This window comes from Sus scrofa, chromosome 9, assembly GCF_000003025.6.
Source record: "Sus scrofa isolate TJ Tabasco breed Duroc chromosome 9, Sscrofa11.1, whole genome shotgun sequence".
In the NCBI taxonomy this organism is placed as follows: domain Eukaryota; kingdom Metazoa; phylum Chordata; class Mammalia; order Artiodactyla; family Suidae; genus Sus; species Sus scrofa.
Window position 1 is genome coordinate 99,777,556 of NC_010451.4, and position 7,122 is coordinate 99,784,677.

Sequence of the window (7,122 nt, forward strand, 5' to 3'; positions counted from 1 at the left end):
GGGATTGACTTCATTGTCATTAGGTGAGATGAATGAGCTTCATAGACTTAATTAACTGGCAAATCATCAGTGTCTGAATTTACATACTTAGTGTAATATGAAATCTAGAATATTTTTCTGTTGAATTTTATAACTTTTAATAGATGATCTTCCCTCTCATTTTTAATAGCTCATCTGCCTTATACCCCTCCTCTCCTCAATTAAACAAAACAAAAAAACAGACAGATACGCTGGAAAAGGCAGGGGTAGTGCTGATGATGGTAATATTTCATGCAACTACCTGAGAATTTCCTACTCAAAAAACTGCACACATGTATATATTATTTTATGGTAGAGATTTATGTCAATTTGGATATTTTTAAAAGTGCTAAGCCTAAAAGATGGGAAAAAAGAGATTTTAAATTGTTTTAAATGGCTAAAATTTCTTAAAATTTTTGTCATAGAATTCACTAGAAGGTGAGCATTTGGGGGTAGATAAGACTTAAGCATATTTTTGAATAAATGGATACAATCTATCTACTAAATTCTTACTTTGTGTCAGGCACTCAGTAGTGCTGATACTAAGCTACCAATGATCCTTGCCTTGTTGGGGTTTACAGCCCAGCTGGAGGTGTAGACTCTACTTAATAGCAAAGGTCTATAAATAGGGCCCTTATCACAGCTCATGTTCTGCATTATAACTGCCTATGTGTCTGCTTGAATGTAACTTTTGACTGAGCAGCTCTGAAAAGAATGGGCCTCATAGAAACTAGAAGTTTCCATGCAAACTAGAGGTTTTCCACTCAAGAGATCAAGCCAAAATTTAGATATTTATTCCCCACTTCAGATAAAAATATTTCAATAAGGAATAAATCTCAGGAGTTCCCACTGTGGTTCAGTGGAAACAAATCCGACTAGTAACCATGAGGTTGTGGTTTGATCCCTGGCCTAGATCAGTGGGTTAAGGATCCTGTGTTGCTGTGACTGTGGTGTAGGCCAGCGGCTACAGCTCTGATTGGACCGCTAACCTGGGAACCTCCATATTCCCTGAATGCAGCCCTAAAAAGGAAAAAAAAAAAAAAAAAAAAAGAAAAGAAAAGAAAGGTCAAATATCACAGTCTATGAAACCTAAGGCTTAAAGAGTACAGTGAAGTTATTTTATTCTGGAGGCATTTCCACATGCTGTATGTTAGTTACTTAGAATTTTAAGAGTAACTTTTGCAGAAAGGCAACAGCAAGAAGCTGAGTCTGCCCAGTGTCGTCTTTTTACATCTCCTGTAAATATAGCATTATTTTAATTCAATTGTTTGGCCTATTTTCTTCAGGAGATTGATGCCTCATTAAGGGGTCTGTTTATGTGCAGTGGTGGGGAAAATATCCACAAAATTCAGCTTATGGCTCATCATTTACTAACTTAAGTATTTCCTTTTTAACTTTTATCAGATGATTTCATTCCATATAAACAAACCTTAGAACTACCACCAAAAAAAAAAAAAAAAAAAAAAAAATCCTGGATCTGTATAAATGTCCATCACAATATGGTTTCTAATAATTTTCTGTAGCCTACAACAGTTCCTGGCACAGAGTAAGTACAGTAAGTGCTCATAAATGTTTATCAACAAATGCATCAATGAATAAGTATATCAGAAACACAGTGACTCCATTATATATTCAACCAAAATAGGTTTTTGGTATCTGGGGGTTCCGTCTTAAAAGTAAGAATGCTTGTTGACAGGATCCCTCTTGCTAAAAAGTATGCCTGGATGTTCCCTGGTAGTCTAGTGGTTAGGATTCAGTGCTTTCATTGCTATGGCCCAGGTGCAATCCCTGGTCTGGGAACTGAGATCACACATTAAACTGCTTCAAGCCACAGCCAAATAAAGAAGAAGAAAAAAAAAATGTACGCTTGCACTGAGAGATACTGTGTTTAGGAACCATGCTATGGGACTACTGAATAAACTTTTATTATTTTATTTCTAAAAGTTCCTAAATAAGATATAAGAAAGACTCCTTACAATGACATCTGTTACATTTCCAATAGAGTAATAATGGATTTCTACATAGAACATAGTGAGCCTCCAAATGAATTTCAATTAGACTGTGTTCTCAGTTTTTAAAACCATATCATGACTACTAATATCCCTCTTAATTTCCTAAAAATTAAAATAAGAGGAAGTTTTAAATTCAAAAGGTCTAATAAGAAAAAGAGGTAACATTAAGAGATAAAACTATTCATTTTTTTAAACTGTCCTTATTCTTCTTTTAAGTTTCACAAGCACTGAAGGGTGAACAATGTTTTTCTATTTGAGCACACTTTGGAGTCCTTGGTAAATGTAGCCAAGCTGTCTGCTATGTCCCCTCCAGAATGTTTGCCAATTTTCTGTCATTTCCTCCTTCACTTGATAGTGTTTGTGTGACAAAGGTATATTTTAAAACATCCTAATCTACCTAACAGAATACCACCAAACACCTATTTAAAAGCATTTTTTTATTCTCCACACGCTAAATTTGTCAGAAGACACAAACAGAATTCACCTCCCTTCTCCATAAGGAAACGGCTAGAGGGCTTATTGTGGAACCAATGGCAGACATACTAACTGCCCTTTGTAAAAGAAACAATTTTCCAGTGACTTAGCCAATGTCTGTACTTCAACATTAAACACACAGAATAATAAAACTATTTACTAAATTATATTTCTTTTTATATTCTCTGTGCACTTAAGCTAATTTTCAACTACTTCCTTTCCCTGATAAACAATTCCTTATTTGTGATTGAGAGAATTATTTTGGATTAGGTATTATTTCGGATTCCAGTAACCTGATATGGAAAGAGCATCTTTCCTCCATCAGCAACTGCCTGCTCCTCACTCCAGATCTCTGCTTTTAAATTGCAGTAAAGTGGGAACACTCTTTACAATTTTCATCCAAAAAGTGATCAAAGACATTTAACAAGTGACTAATAAAAAACGCTTTTTTCCCATTCATTTCAAAGCACTTATTTTCAGTTCCAAAATTTTGTGAGTTTTTTCAAGTAATTCAACTGTGAACCTTAGTTTATAGATTGTAAGAATATTAAATTCCTTAATTAGTTATCTTAATAAGCATCCTCTGCTAAAAGCAAAATTATTATTATTTCTTTGCTTTAAAAAAAATATTCTTCCATTCGATTGGTTCACTCTGCAGTCTTACATGGTCTTTCCCACTGATTTGTTAGCACTTCAAAGCCTTCTCTTTTTTTTTCCTGCTTACCAGTGATTCTTCTGAGTTTGGGAGCTTACCTTTTTTCCCAGGTGAAAATTGTTTTATTATCATCAGGTGTTTGCTTTCTTTCTGAAACTCTCAGAACAGTTTATTGCAAAGTCGTCATTGTCCTTTACAAAAGGATCCAATTCCAAATAATTACTGTTTGTGTTGTACATCATTTGAAAATATTTCTCCCTTCCCCTTGTCAGGATTGCAGGAGTCTCACATATTGCCCCACAAATCCCGCTTGTATTACTGAGGCATATGCCTGAGAAAAAGACAGATTGCCTAGTCTCTTCATCTGATCCAGATCCTACCTGAGGTCTGTGTTCTCTCATAGGAAGTGAACAAAAAGTTAACACTTTTATAAGTATCAGAATGTTTTTTCATGAATTCAGCACAGCTTAAAGCAACCAATCTCCAAAGAATAAAGGGAAATGATCTTCTTTAAAGGTAAAGAAAACTACCCAGTTCATTCCCAGACTTTGTAGCATAGCATGGAATGTCAAACGGAACTGTTTGTTGTCATTGTTGTTGTTTTGTTTTCTTTTTTCTTTTTGGTTTTTGTTTTGTATGGAGCACTTAGTTTGACTCTAAATAAGTATATCCGTAAATTTCCTGTCTGGATAAGTCATTACTCTAGATTCTTTGAAGTGTTTCCTGGTTTTATATAGTCATAGTATGAAACATATCACGTAAGAAAAATTCGGCTCAGTAACAAAATCCCCTCCTCTCAGTAGTGCCCACAGTCAATGCAATTTCTATGATCGCTGGTGATCAATGACTAGATCTTTTTTAGGTCCCATGAACAAAGGTCATTCAACTTCTAGTCTCATTTTAGGCATTTTTTTTCAATTTGGAAGCAAAAAATCAAATTGATCAGAAAGTACATCAAAATTTAAATAAGGAATCAATTTTGATTAGGTCATGCCAGATCAACCTAGAATATCTGAAGGAATAAAAAATTTCCGTGAAAATTATGAAATAATGAAAGTTTTCTGATACTTTTAAAATAAAAGTTATGAAAATGTGCACATGGAAATTTTATAGGATGAAATGAGAGACTAGTGGAAGGAAAAATTTAAGCGTTAAAAGTTGATTTATCCTTTTAATGAATGCTTATAAATCTGTTAACAGAAGCATCATAGACTATCAAACCAGTTAGTATTTATCTTTTTAAGGAGTTAGAAATAATAATGATTAACCTTTACTAGATGATCATCCATTAACTGCAAAGACATTTATAGCCACACTCCTATACAAAAAATAATTGTGCTCACCAACTTCAAGAGGAGCTTGCTTGCCCAGATGTAGGATCGTAAAACTGGGACTGTTGCAGGAAGAGACTGAGAAAATAAACACATGATCTCCAAGGCACAGCAGCTGAGAACTCAGAAATGAGGCATGGGGTCTTGACCACTCATCAGTCTTTAAGGTTATCCTGACATCTGAAAGCCATTGACATGCCTTGACTTCCAGCGCTTCATACGGGAGGCATGCCGAAAACCGAGATAAATATAGATCCCTGACACCTGAGCCAGATGAAATGAAAGTTAACTTGAAAAATCTTGCTCATTTTATGCCTCAGTTGAGGAAAATAAAACCCTTAATCCTTTTCCTGTTAAAAACCTGTTATGCCCCTTAACAGACAGCTGTTTTGCTTATGAAACATGGGAATTCAGATAATCAATCATAAGCAATCAATTTGCTTCCCTTTGTGATTAGCATTTGTTTTGATTATATAGAAATAGGTTCAGTTTTCCTTGCCTGATTATGAAAGACACATAATAGTGAATGTTAAATATTTACTCAAAAACTTTTTTGGATAATTTGCAAGTGAGTTCTTGAAATATGAATACCTATTTAGTACTTATTTTTTTCTACTATTTGGTTTAAGTAGTTGTTTGGTCATTTTTGTTTGCCACAATTAATGAGGCAGAAAGTGTCGTGCATTGCCAGGGTGCTTGGGTTGAAGTTAATCTTTTGGTATAGTTTTATAATGTAGTTGATTTAAATTGAATTTTGCTTAGTGCTGTTGGTAAGCGCATATGAATGAGGCTCTACCCTCAGTCTGAGCAGACTCTATGATTAAAGTTATTACTCTGAAACTAGAGTCAAGATTTCTAACAATAAATCACATTATAGGATCTGTAATACTATATTTTTAAGAAGTGAACAAAGGAACTAGGAAATCATGCTGCTTTTCTGAGATTTTTGAGGTTTTAATTATTTCCCAGGATAATTATCATCCCAGGAAGGAGGATGACTCTTTTTTAAAATTACCAAAACTAGCATTTTTGTATCTTGATAAAGGTCCCATGTAAGGGGTACTATCTATGAGTTGGCACTTTGCTAAGTAGGTATTGTATAGTCTCGTTCTTTTCCCAGTCCCAAAATATCTTTTCAAATCAAGTTAGTATTTTTAGGCCCAAAGTTTACAAAAAAGAAAACTGAAATTCAAAAGGATAAATATTGACAATGGACTCATGGTGAATAAGTGGTTTGTAATATAGTCTAACTCACAAAATTTTGACTGATAGCATGCTTTCCTATCCTAAAGTATAGTTAAAAATGAATTTAATCCATACTTTATCTGTGTCAGATTAGCCATCCTGTGAGTGATTACAAGGCTTCTTTAAATTTTTTTCAGTTAGGGACAGTACATAAATGGTCCCTACGGAGAATTGCTATGTTACCAGGAAATCCCCAGAAGCATTATGTCCCTAAAACAAGAAAAAGATAGAAGATGTGTAAGGCACAGCTCTAGCCAGAGATATTTCTCATTTCTTTCATTTACTTTTTTCAACTTTTCCTTGTTGTTTTGCATGAGCAGAGTTTGACCTACCAGAGCCTGGAGGACCGGTTCTGATTGCCACTTAGCCATAAATATCATGTTTGGCAGTCAGAGGTTGGAAAACTGGCATAGGGGAGTGACATCCAAGTGGTAAGGAGTCAGCTAGTGAGGTCAAGTGGTAAATTCCAGAGAAATTTTTGCATGGGAAGGAAAGCCACATCCTCAACTTTCATAGAATATGACACTTTTCATTATAGGAAAAAAATTCTCTGTGTATGCAAAGTTTTTCTATTACTTGAACTAGGAAGTTGTTAAAGTGTTTTATCAAAGAAGTAAGAAGACAAACTACAAATTCAGTGAACTCAGGATCATACATATTTTCTATGAATCACAATGAGGGTCATAGAATGCCCACACGCTATGCACCCATATCTTTGAATATGGATTATGTCCTATAAATAAGAATAAATCTGGAATGCCCTTTCTATGAGTTAAATATTCATTATCATTAAACTTTTCATTCCTTGCTGGACACAGAGTTGTGAAAAGTGGATGGTGAGAGAGGGGGAAGAATAGTGGTGGGTAAGCTAAAAAACAACTGGGCTCTGGGGTAACTAACCGGGACAAAACCTCTGACCCCCTTCCACCAAAGGATCCTCAGATATTTTCTTCAACAACTATCTTCAAAATTAGACATTTCATCCCAGGAACTTAATTAAAAATGTTCACCCAACATTGTCTGTCTTTCAAGTGTTTATGAACCTAAAGTAGTAAACTGGGAAAAATCAAAACCTCACCCAGTTTTTGTTGCACAATGAGTGCCACAAACTTTAAGGCACTCAAATTGAACCAACAATCCTGCTGCTAGCAGCAACTGTTGCCAGCTGTTGATAGAATGTTCTTCACAAGGCATTATTGTGAAATGTCCCATTTCTATGTGAAAATCTTTTCTCAGAACAGCAATTAACTGTCCATATGCATAGCATCATGGATACAGGGACAGTCCTACTCTAATTCTTTGTCCTTCGCAGCCCCTCCCAAATCCTGTTTCCCTGATGCCCTCAGGGCATATCACTTCTGCATCCCACCAACACCATCAAGGGTAC

The 7,122-nt window shown here is 35.1% G+C and overlaps 1 protein-coding gene across 2 annotated transcripts in view; it reads right to left on the reverse strand.

Annotated features, from left to right (window-relative positions):
• CD36 (CD36 molecule) overlaps positions 1 to 4,741 on the reverse strand; it is a 96,549-nt gene extending 91,808 nt beyond the window's left edge. Inside the window, exon 1 of one of the 2 annotated variants that reach the window (XM_021102274.1) lies at positions 4,503 to 4,741. The gene's annotated coding sequence lies outside the window, so the exon portion shown is untranslated. The remainder of the gene's footprint in view (positions 1 to 4,502) is intronic. The other variant, XM_021102278.1, reaches the window with a different exon arrangement.